This window comes from Drosophila bipectinata, unplaced genomic scaffold (genome assembly GCF_030179905.1).
Source record: "Drosophila bipectinata strain 14024-0381.07 unplaced genomic scaffold, DbipHiC1v2 scaffold_214, whole genome shotgun sequence".
NCBI classification, from domain to species: domain Eukaryota; kingdom Metazoa; phylum Arthropoda; class Insecta; order Diptera; family Drosophilidae; genus Drosophila; species Drosophila bipectinata.
In genome coordinates this window covers 32501-45000 of record NW_027222859.1, presented here as the reverse complement: position 1 = coordinate 45000, position 12500 = coordinate 32501, and the positions used below count along the sequence as shown (strand labels likewise).

Genomic DNA, 12500 nt, shown 5'->3' with positions numbered 1-12500 from the left:
ATTCATATTTATTTATACAATAATAATAATAATAATATTACTACTATTATCATATACGTATATGAAATTAAATTTAATTCCATATACTTACTAGGATATAATAAAAAGAAATTTTTATTTGCCTAGAACCAGAAATTAACGATAATAATTGGAAACTTGTCAAATTATAATTTATAATAAGACGTAGACGCTTCAACGATATTATCTAAGTATACAATATAGTGTATATATAATATATAATATAGTATGTTATATTATATAGATAGGCTTACACCACCTACCATATATACCTTTTTGACCACACTTTCGTCAAGCTGGGTATTTATTTGCCTTCTTTCCCTCACCTAAAAATACTCATCGGTATTTTAGTATATTCATATAATATAAATAATATACTATATTGGTAGGACGACACCACCTACCCTATATACCTTTTTGAACACACTTTCGTCAAGCTGGGTATTTATTTGCCTTTTTACCCTCACCTAAATATACTCATCGGTATATTTCAGTATATTTTAGTATATCCATATGAATATGTATATCCATATCCATATCCATATCCATATCCATATGAAAATAATTTAATATTTCCATATTTATTATAATATAATAAATATTATTATATTATATATTATATGGTAGGCTATCCCCATCACCTACCATATATTTCATATACATATAAATATTTTCATATCCATATATATTTTTTTATATTCATATATTTTCATATATGTTATATGCATATGTATTCATAACCATATGCTCATATATTAATACTGGCGGTCTTCTGTTTAATATAATATTATTTTAATATTATATTGGCAGGCTGAACACCACCTACCCTATATACCTTTTTGAACACGGTTTCGTCAATCCGGTCATTTATTGTATGGGAAGTATGACTTTCCCACACATATTTGGATATCCATACGATTGCATATCCATATGAAAATATTTTTAATATTTTTAATATATTTTTAATATTTCCATATTTAATATAATATAATTAAATTATTATATTATATATTATATGGTAGGCTATCACCATCACCTACCATATATTTCATATACATATAAATATTTTCATATCCATATATATTTTTTTATATTCATATATTTTCATATATGTTATATGCATATGTATTCATAACCATATGCTTATATATTAATACTGGCGGTCTTCTGTTTAATATAATATTATTTTAATATTATATTGGTAGGCCGAACACCACCTACCCTATATACCTTTTTGAACACGGTTTCGTCAATCCGGTCATTTATTGTATGGGAAGTATGACTTTCCCACACATATTTGGATATCCATACGATTGCATATCCATATGAAAATATTTTTAATATTTTTAATATATTTTTAATATTTCCATATTTAATATAATATAATTAAATTATTATATTATATATTATATGGTAGGCTATCACCATCACCTACCATATATTTCATATACATATAAATATTTTCATATCCATATATATTTTTTTATATTCATATATTTTCATATATGTTATATGCATATGTATTCATAACCATATGCTCATATATTAATACTGGCGGTCTTCTGTTTAATATAATATTATTTTAATATTATATTGGTAGGCCGAACACCACCTACCCTATATACCTTTTTGAACACGGTTTCGTCAATCCGGTCATTTATTGTATGGGAAGTATGACTTTCCCACACATATTTGGATATCCATACGATTGCATATCCATATGAAAATATTTTTAATATTTTTAATATATTTTTAATATTTCCATATTTAATATAATATAATTAAATTATTATATTATATATTATATGGTAGGCTATCCTCATCACCTACCATATATTTCATATACATATAAATATTTTCATATCCATATATATTTTTTTATATTCATATATTTTCATATATGTTATATGCATATGTATTCATAACCATATGCTCATATATTAATACTGGCGGTCTTCTGTTTAATATAATATTATTTTAATATTATATTGGCAGGCTGAACACCACCTACCCTATATACCTTTTTGAACACGGTTTCGTCAATCCGGTCATTTATTGTATGGGAAGTATGACTTTCCCACACATATTTGGATATCCATACGATTGCATATCCATATGAAAATATTTTTAATATTTTTAATATATTTTTAATATTTCCATATTTAATATAATATAATTAAATTATTATATTATATATTATATGGTAGGCTAACATCATCACCTACCATATATTCCATATACATATAAATATTTTCATATTCATATATATTTTTTTTTATATATTCATATATTTTCATATATGTTATATGCATATGTATTCATAACCATATGCTTATATATTAATACTGGCGATCTTCTGTTTAATATAATATTATTTTAATATTATATTGGCAGGCTGAACACCACCTACCCTATATACCTTTTTGAACACGGTTTCGTCAATCCGGTCATTTATTGTATGGGAAGTATGACTTTCCCACACATATTTGGATATCCATACGATTGCATATCCATATGAAAATATTTTTAATATTTTTAATATATTTTTAATATTTCCATATTTAATATAATATAATTAAATTATTATATTATATATTATATGGTAGGCTAACATCATCACCTACCATATATTCCATATACATATAAATATTTTCATATTCATATATATTTTTTTTTATATATTCATATATTTTCATATATGTTATATGCATATGTATTCATAACCATATGCTTATATATTAATACTGGCGATCTTCTGTTTAATATAATATTATTTTAATATTATATTGGCAGGCTGAACACCACCTACCCTATATACCTTTTTGAACACGGTTTCGTCAATCCGGTCATTTATTGTATGGGAAGTATGACTTTCCCACACATATTTGGATATCCATACGATTGCATATCCATATGAAAATATTTTTAATATTTTTAATATATTTTTAATATTTCCATATTTAATATAATATAATTAAATTATTATATTATATATTATATGGTAGGCTATCACCATCACCTACCATATATTTCATATACATATAAATATTTTCATATCCATATATATTTTTTTATATTCATATATTTTCATATATGTTATATGCATATGTATTCATAACCATATGCTTATATATTAATACTGGCGGTCTTCTGTTTAATATAATATTATTTTAATATTATATTGGTAGGCCGAACACCACCTACCCTATATACCTTTTTGAACACGGTTTCGTCAATCCGGTCATTTATTGTATGGGAAGTATGACTTTCCCACACATATTTGGATATCCATACGATTGCATATCCATATGAAAATATTTTTAATATTTTTAATATATTTTTAATATTTCCATATTTAATATAATATAATTAAATTATTATATTATATATTATATGGTAGGCTATCACCATCACCTACCATATATTTCATATACATATAAATATTTTCATATCCATATATATTTTTTTATATTCATATATTTTCATATATGTTATATGCATATGTATTCATAACCATATGCTCATATATTAATACTGGCGGTCTTCTGTTTAATATAATATTATTTTAATATTATATTGGTAGGCCGAACACCACCTACCCTATATACCTTTTTGAACACGGTTTCGTCAATCCGGTCATTTATTGTATGGGAAGTATGACTTTCCCACACATATTTGGATATCCATACGATTGCATATCCATATGAAAATATTTTTAATATTTTTAATATATTTTTAATATTTCCATATTTAATATAATATAATTAAATTATTATATTATATATTATATGGTAGGCTATCCTCATCACCTACCATATATTTCATATACATATAAATATTTTCATATCCATATATATTTTTTTATATTCATATATTTTCATATATGTTATATGCATATGTATTCATAACCATATGCTCATATATTAATACTGGCGGTCTTCTGTTTAATATAATATTATTTTAATATTATATTGGCAGGCTGAACACCACCTACCCTATATACCTTTTTGAACACGGTTTCGTCAATCCGGTCATTTATTGTATGGGAAGTATGACTTTCCCACACATATTTGGATATCCATACGATTGCATATCCATATGAAAATATTTTTAATATTTTTAATATATTTTTAATATTTCCATATTTAATATAATATAATTAAATTATTATATTATATATTATATGGTAGGCTAACATCATCACCTACCATATATTCCATATACATATAAATATTTTCATATTCATATATATTTTTTTTTATATATTCATATATTTTCATATATGTTATATGCATATGTATTCATAACCATATGCTTATATATTAATACTGGCGATCTTCTGTTTAATATAATATTATTTTAATATTATATTGGTAGGCCGAACACCACCTACCCTATATACCTTTTTGAACACGGTTTCGTCAATCCGGTCATTTATCGTATAGGAAGTACGACTTTCCCACACATATTTGGATATCCATACGATTGCATATCCATATGAAAATATTTTTAATATTTTTAATATTCGTGAGTTTTTAAATAGGGACAGAAGGAATCTCTTGAATTGAATCATGCGCGTCACTAATAAGATGACGAGGCATTTGGCTACCTATGCGAAAGTAATTCAACTCCCGCCGTCTTAAGGTTTAAGACTTATAACAATATATGTTTAATATTTTTAATATCCGTGAGGTTTTAAATAGGGACAGAAGGAATCTCTTGAATTGAATCATGCGCGTCACTAATAAGATGACGAGGCATTTGGCTACCTATGCGAAAGTAATTCAACTCCCGCCGTCTTAAGGTTTAAGACTTATAACAATATATGTTTAATATTTTTAATATCCGTGAGGTTTTAAATAGGGACAGAAGGAATCTCTTGAATTGAATCATGCGCGTCACTAATAAGATGACGAGGCATTTGGCTACCTATGCGAAAGTAATTCAACTCCCGCCGTCTTAAGGTTTAAGACTTATAACAATATATGTTTAATATTTTTAATATCCGTGAGGTTTTAAATAGGGACAGAAGGAATCTCTTGAATTGAATCATGCGCGTCACTAATAAGATGACGAGGCATTTGGCTACCTATGCGAAAGTAATTCAACTCCCGCCGTCTTAAGGTTTAAGACTTATAACAATATATGTTTAATATTTTTAATATCCGTGAGGTTTTAAATAGGGACAGAAGGAATCTCTTGAATTGAATCATGCGCGTCACTAATAAGATGACAAGGCATTTGGCTACCTATGCGAAAGTAATTCAACTCCCGCCGTCTTAAGGTTTAAGACTTATAACAATATATGTTTAATATTTTTAATATCCGTGAGGTTTTAAATAGGGACAGAAGGAATCTCTTGAATTGAATCATGCGCGTCACTAATAAGATGACGAGGCATTTGGCTACCTATGCGAAAGTAATTCAACTCCCGCCGTCTTAAGGTTTAAGACTTATAACAATATATGTTTAATATTTTTAATATCCGTGAGGTTTTAAATAGGGACAGAAGGAATCTCTTGAATTGAATCATGCGCGTCACTAATAAGATGACGAGGCATTTGGCTACCTATGCGAAAGTAATTCAACTCCCGCCGTCTTAAGGTTTAAGACTTATAACAATATATGTTTAATATTTTTAATATCCGTGAGGTTTTAAATAGGGACAGAAGGAATCTCTTGAATTGAATCATGCGCGTCACTAATAAGATGACAAGGCATTTGGCTACCTATGCGAAAGTAATTCAACTCCCGCCGTCTTAAAGTTTAAGACTTATAACAATATAAATGAAAAATATTATTTTCATTTTTCACGTCACTAATAAGATGACGAGGCATTTGGCTACCTAAACGAAAGTAATTCATCTTCCGCCGTTATAAGGTTTAAGACTTATAACAATATAAATGAAAAATATTATTTTCATTTTTCACGTCACTAATAAGATGACGAGGCATTTGGCTACCTATGCGAAAGTAATTCAACTCCCGCCGTCTTAAAGTTTAAGACTTATAACAATATAAATGAAAAATATTATTTTCATTTTTCACGTCACTATTAAGATGACGAGGCATTTGGCTACCTAAACGAAAGTAATTCATCTTCCGCCGTTATAAGGTTTAAGACTTATAACAATATAAATGAAAAATATTATTTTCATTTTTCACGTCACTAATAAGATGACGAGGCATTTGGCTACCTATGCGAAAGTAATTCAACTCCCGCCGTCTTAAAGTTTAAGACTTATAACAATATAAATGAAAAATATTATTTTCATTTTTCACGTCACTAATAAGATGACGAGGCATTTGGCTACCTATGCGAAAGTAATTCAACTCCCGCCGTCTTAAGGTTTAAGACTTATAACAATATATGTTTAATATTTTTAATATCCGTGAGGTTTTAAATAGGGACAGAAGGAATCTCTTGAATTGAATCATGCGCGTCACTAATAAGATGACGAGGCATTTGGCTACCTATGCGAAAGTAATTCAACTCCCGCCGTCTTAAGGTTTAAGACTTATAACAATATATGTTTAATATTTTTAATATCCGTGAGGTTTTAAATAGGGACAGAAGGAATCTCTTGAATTGAATCATGCGCGTCACTAATAAGATGACGAGGCATTTGGCTACCTATGCGAAAGTAATTCAACTCCCGCCGTCTTAAAGTTTAAGACTTATAACAATATAAATGAAAAATATTATTTTCATTTTTCACGTCACTAATAAGATGACGAGGCATTTGGCTACCTAAAAGAAAGTAATTCATCTTCCGCCGTTATAAGGTTTAAGACTTATAACAATATAAATGAAAAATATTATTTTCATTTTTCACGTCACTAATAAGATGACGAGGCATTTGGCTACCTAAACGAAAGTAATTCAACTCCCGCCGTCTTAAGGTTTAAGACTTATAACAATATAAATGAAAAATATTATTTTCATTTTTCACGTCACTAATAAGATGACGAAACAGTTAGTAGGCCACAATTAGTAGGGAAACGTGGACAACCCGTGATAAATCCTTATATGCTTTCTTAGATATAGCATATAAAGATTTTTTATACTAAATATACATATTTACACATGCATATTTACATTTTTTTTATATTTCGAATCATCAAGCAAAGGATAAGCTTCAGTGGATCGCAGTATGGCAGCTGCTCAACCACTTACAACACCTTGCCCGTTACAAAAGTCGTTTACAATTGATTCTAGGCTTTGTCATTGTATTAAATAATGTTTTCATATGTAACTAGCATGGCATCAGGTGATCAAAGATCCTCCCAATTTACTATGTTACAAATTACATTGGCATCACATCCATTGTCGTTTAAAATATAAATAATAAACTTTAAATGGTTTAGAAGCCATACAATGCAAATTGCCCCTTATTTATCATTGCAGTCCAGCACGGATACGACCTTAGAGGCGTTCAGGCATAATCCAACGGACGTAGCGTCATACCACTGTTCGCTCGAACAAGTATTGTGCCATTGGTCCGTACCTGCGGTTCCTCTCGTACTACGCAGGAATGCTGTCGCAACAACGTTTTGTCATTAGTAGGGTAAAACTAACCTGTCTCACGACGGTCTAAACCCAGCTCACGTTCCCTTGCATGGGTGAACAATCCAACGCTTGGTGAATTTTGCTTCACAATGATAGGAAGAGCCGACATCGAAGGATCAAAAAGCGACGTCGCTATGAACGCTTGGCCGCCACAAGCCAGTTATCCCTATGGTAACTTTTCTGACACCTCTTGTTAAAAACTCTTTAAACCAAAAGGATCGATAGGCCGAGCTTTTGCTGTCCCTGTGTGTACTGAACACCGAGATCAAGTCAGCATTTGCCCTTTTGCTCTATGTGTGGTTTCTGTCCGCACTGAGCTGGCCTTGGGACACCTCCGTTATTATTTGAGAGATGTACCGCCCCAGTCAAACTCCCTACCTGGCAATGTCCTTGAATTGGATCATACCTGAGTAATTGGAGTTATACCAAATTTTCAAATCGATAATACATGAATGCATCTCTCATTAAAGAATTTGTTTGCGATTATATAACAAACTCGTGATACTTTGATCAAGAAGCTTGCATCAAAACCCAATACCATAAGATATAATAAATATATCCGTATAATGGCTAGGAAATGATACACGTTCCATTTAATCAAGTAAGTAAGGAAACAATAAGAGTAGTGGTATTTCATTGTCGATACCAAACCGAAGTCTAATATCTCCCACTTATTCTACACCTCTTATGTCTCCTTACACTGCCAGATTAGAGTCAAGCTCAAAAGGGTCTTCTTTCCCCGCTAATTATTCCAAGCCCGTTCCCTTGGCTGTGGTTTCGCTAGATAGTAGATAGGGACAGAAGGAATCTCGTTAATCCATTCATGCGCGTCACTAATTAGATGACGAGGCATTTGGCTACCTTAAGAGAGTCATAGTTACTCCCGCCGTTGACCCGCGCTTACTTGAATTTCTTCACTTTGACATTCAGAGCACTGGGCAGAAATCACATTGTGTCAACACCCGCTAGGGCCATCACAATGCTTTGTTTTAATTAGACAGTCGGATTCCCCAAGTCCGTGCCAGTTCTGAATTGATTGTTAATTGATAATCGTTATAATTAATAAGAACTAATTGGTTTGACCCAACTAGTATTCTTAAAAATTTTAGCAAGAAAGTTCCACAATTGGATACGTAACTAAACTATCCGGGGAACAAGTTACAACCATAAATGATTATAACTCTATTTACCCAGAACGAGCACATAAACCATATTATTGTTTCCCAATCAAGCCCGACTATCTCAATCTTCAGAGCCAATCCTTATCCCGAAGTTACGGATCTAATTTGCCGACTTCCCTTACCTACATTATTCTATCGACTAGAGACTCTTCACCTTGGAGACCAGCTGCGGATATTGGTACGGCCTGTTGAGAAGTTTGCGTATCCCCACCATAAATTTTCAAGGTCCGAGGAGAAAATATCGACACAACAGTATATGTCATGCTCTTCTAGCCCATCTACCATATCTCTCTGCGAAAGACTTCCATGGTAGTACGACTATAAAACAGAAAAGAAAACTCTTCCGATATCTCTCGACGGCTTCTTTATGGTCGTTCCTGTTGCCAGGATGAGCACGAGGCCCATATTTAATAACAAACGGATACTCAACAGGTTACGGAATTGGAACCGTATTCCCTTTCGTTCAAAATTATTCAAGTATATAATTTTCACAATAATTGTAATATTTATTTTTACTTGAAAATTTTCGGCTTTCGCCTTGAACTTAGGACCGACTAACTCGTGATCAACCACTGTTCACACGAAACCCTTCTCCACTTCAGTCCTCCAAGGTCTCATTCGATTATTTGCTACTACCACCAAGATCTGTACCAATAGCAGCTCCATGCAGGCTTACGCCAAACACTTCTACGCATACCATTGTACCTTCCTACTCACTAAAGTTTCAAAATTTATATTACAAGTAATATAAATCATCTACTTTAGCGGTAATGTATAGGTATACAACTTAAGCGCCATCCATTTTAAGGGCTAGTTGCTTCGGCAGGTGAGTTGTTACACACTCCTTAGCGGATTTCGACTTCCATGATCACCGTCCTGCTGTTTTAAGCAACCAACGCCTTTCATGGTTTCTGCATGAGTTGTTAATTTGGGCACCGTAACATTACGTTTGGTTCATCCCACAGCGCCAGTTCTGCTTACCAAAAGTGGCCCACTGGGCACATTATATCATAACCTTAAACTTCATATCAAGAAAGTTAAGGTTCTTACCCATTTAAAGTTTGAGAATAGGTTAAGATCGTTTCGACCCTAAGGCCTCTAATCATTCGCTTTACCAGATAAGATTATTTTATATAACATTAAAATGCACCAGCTATCCTGAGGGAAACTTCGGAAGGAACCAGCTACTAGATGGTTCGATTGGTCTTTCGCCCCTATACTCAATTCTGACAATCGATTTGCACGTCAGAACTGTTTCGGTCTTCCATCAGGGTTTCCCCTGACTTCAACCTGATCAAGTATAGTTCACCATCTTTCGGGTCACAGCATATCTGCTCAAGGTACGTTCCAGTTAGAGGCATAAATAATATAAATATTATTATACATAACTATATAGAACGCCCCGGGATTGTGTTAATTAACTATAAAATAGTTAAAAAACTAATCCCATTAATAGTCAAGTTAATTACGCTATTAGGTTTATATCCCAATAACTTGCACATATGTTAGACTCCTTGGTCCGTGTTTCAAGACGGGTCCCGAAGGTATCCTGAATCTTTCGCATTGTTAATCATACAAGTGCATATAATAAACACAAAAATCAATGATAATTATGCCATTATATAATTCCGAAAAATTAACGCACTGTATTCTTATTAATCTATCAACACTTTATCAAATTAATGACATTTATCCTATGTTAAAATGCAAGCATAATAATTTGAATAAACTATAAGTCATATTTTATGATAAATTATATATGTTAATAGATTACAATGTCCTTATATGGAAAAAATGCACACTATTTCTATAATATTATTTAAATATTATAACTTTAATGATGAATTTTCCATAATGGATATTCAGGTTCATCGGGCTTAACCTCTAAGCAGTTTCACGTACTATTTAACTCTCTATTCAGAGTTCTTTTCAACTTTCCCTCACGGTACTTGTTTACTATCGGTCTCATGGTTATATTTAGTTTTAGATGGAGTTTACCACCCACTTAGTGCTGCACTATCAAGCAACACGACTCTTTGGAAACATCATCTAGTAATCATTAACGTTATACGGGCCTGGCACCCTCTATGGGTAAATGGCCTCATTTAAGAAGGACTTAAATCGTTAATTTCTCATACTAGAATATTGACGCTCCATACACTGCATCTCACATTTGCCATATAGACAAAGTGACTTAGTGCTGAACTGATTTCTTTTCGCTCGCCGCTACTAAGAAAATCCTTGTTAGTTTCTTTTCCTCCCCTAATTAATATGCTTAAATTCAGGGGGTAGTCCCATATGAGTTGAGGTTGTATAAAGCAATGTATATATATATATAAACAATATATCTCTATGAAGAACAATATATTTGATATATTTTCAATTTTCGCATCTTTAAATAAGAGACAATTCTAGTTAAAAAAAATTTAATTTTTTTTATGCTAGACATTTCTCAGTATTATTTGAATTGAAAAAAGAAAGAATTGTATATCTTCATTTTTTCTTTTATAAATATTTGAGATAATTGCTTTTATATTTAATATTATGAATATATAAATATATCCAATAATATACCATATGCATATCATTATAAAAATATATAATAATAAGCAACTTTATTAGCATAGTCTTACAACCCTCAACCATATGTAGTCCAAGCAGCACTATAAAATTAATTAAAGTACATAACAGCATGGACTGCGATATGCGTTCAAAATGTCGATGTTCATGTGTCCTGCAGTTCACACGATGACGCACAGTTTGCTGCGTTCTTCATCGACCCATGAGCCGAGTGATCCACCGCTTAGAGTTTTATAAATATATATAAATATACAATTCGTCAATTATGTTTTTATTGAAAGAAATTAAAAATACACCATTTAACTGGCATATATCAATTCCTTCAATAAAGTTATTTTTATACCTAAAATAATTGTTGCGAAATGTCTTAGTTTTATATAATCAATATAAATATAATTTATATTGTTTTAATATTATATAAAGCATTAACCTGTATATCAGGTACAACAATGTATATTTTAGGTGTTGCATTTATCAATGTATGCGCATAATTTAATATGAACAATACATCACGCAACGCATGTATATTAATTAAATATACACGCAATTTATATTCAATATATTCGTCTATATTTAAACATATAAAATATGTTTAATTTTTTTATATACCTAAAATAATTGTTGCGAAATGTCTTAGTTTTATATAATCAATATAAATATAATTTATATTGTTTTAATATTATATAAAGCATTAACCTGTATATCAGGTACAACAATGTATATTTTAGGTGTTGCATTTATCAATGTATGCGCATAATTTAATATGAACAATACATCACGCAACGCATGTATATTAATTAAATATACACGCAATTTATATTGAAGACAACAAATGGTCTATATATTCAATATAATATATATGTCTTTTATTTTTGGGTAATTTTTATTTATATATTTATATATAATAAATATTTTAATAACGGATAAGATTCATTCAATAATGATCCTTCCGCAGGTTCACCTACGGAAACCTTGTTACGACTTTTACTTCCTCTAAATAATCAAGTTCGGTCAACTTCTGCGAAACAACCGTAACACACAAGGCGTCACAGTGATCACGTCCGGAGACCTCACTAAATAATTCAATCGGTAGTAGCGACGGGCGGTGTGCACAAAGGGCAGGGACGTAATCAATGCGAGTTAATGACTCA

At 30.8% G+C, this 12500-nt stretch overlaps 3 non-coding genes across 3 annotated transcripts in view; all 3 read right to left on the bottom strand.

The window, feature by feature from the left end:
* Positions 1 to 7131: 7131 nt before the first annotated feature.
* Positions 7132 to 11081, bottom strand: LOC138927294 (large subunit ribosomal RNA). Its single transcript, XR_011443815.1, has one exon. It is a non-coding gene; the product is annotated as a large subunit ribosomal RNA (ribosomal RNA).
* Positions 11082 to 11401: 320 nt separating this feature from the next.
* LOC138927297 (5.8S ribosomal RNA) lies at positions 11402 to 11580 on the bottom strand. The gene has a single exon (XR_011443817.1). It is a non-coding gene; the product is annotated as a 5.8S ribosomal RNA (ribosomal RNA).
* A 707-nt stretch (positions 11581 to 12287) lies between these two features.
* The window catches only part of LOC138927290 (small subunit ribosomal RNA), a 1995-nt gene continuing 1782 nt past the window's right edge, over positions 12288 to 12500 (bottom strand). The window contains exon 1 of the ribosomal RNA XR_011443811.1: positions 12288 to 12500. This exon is cut by the window's right edge and continues 1782 nt beyond it. This is a non-coding gene — a ribosomal RNA (small subunit ribosomal RNA).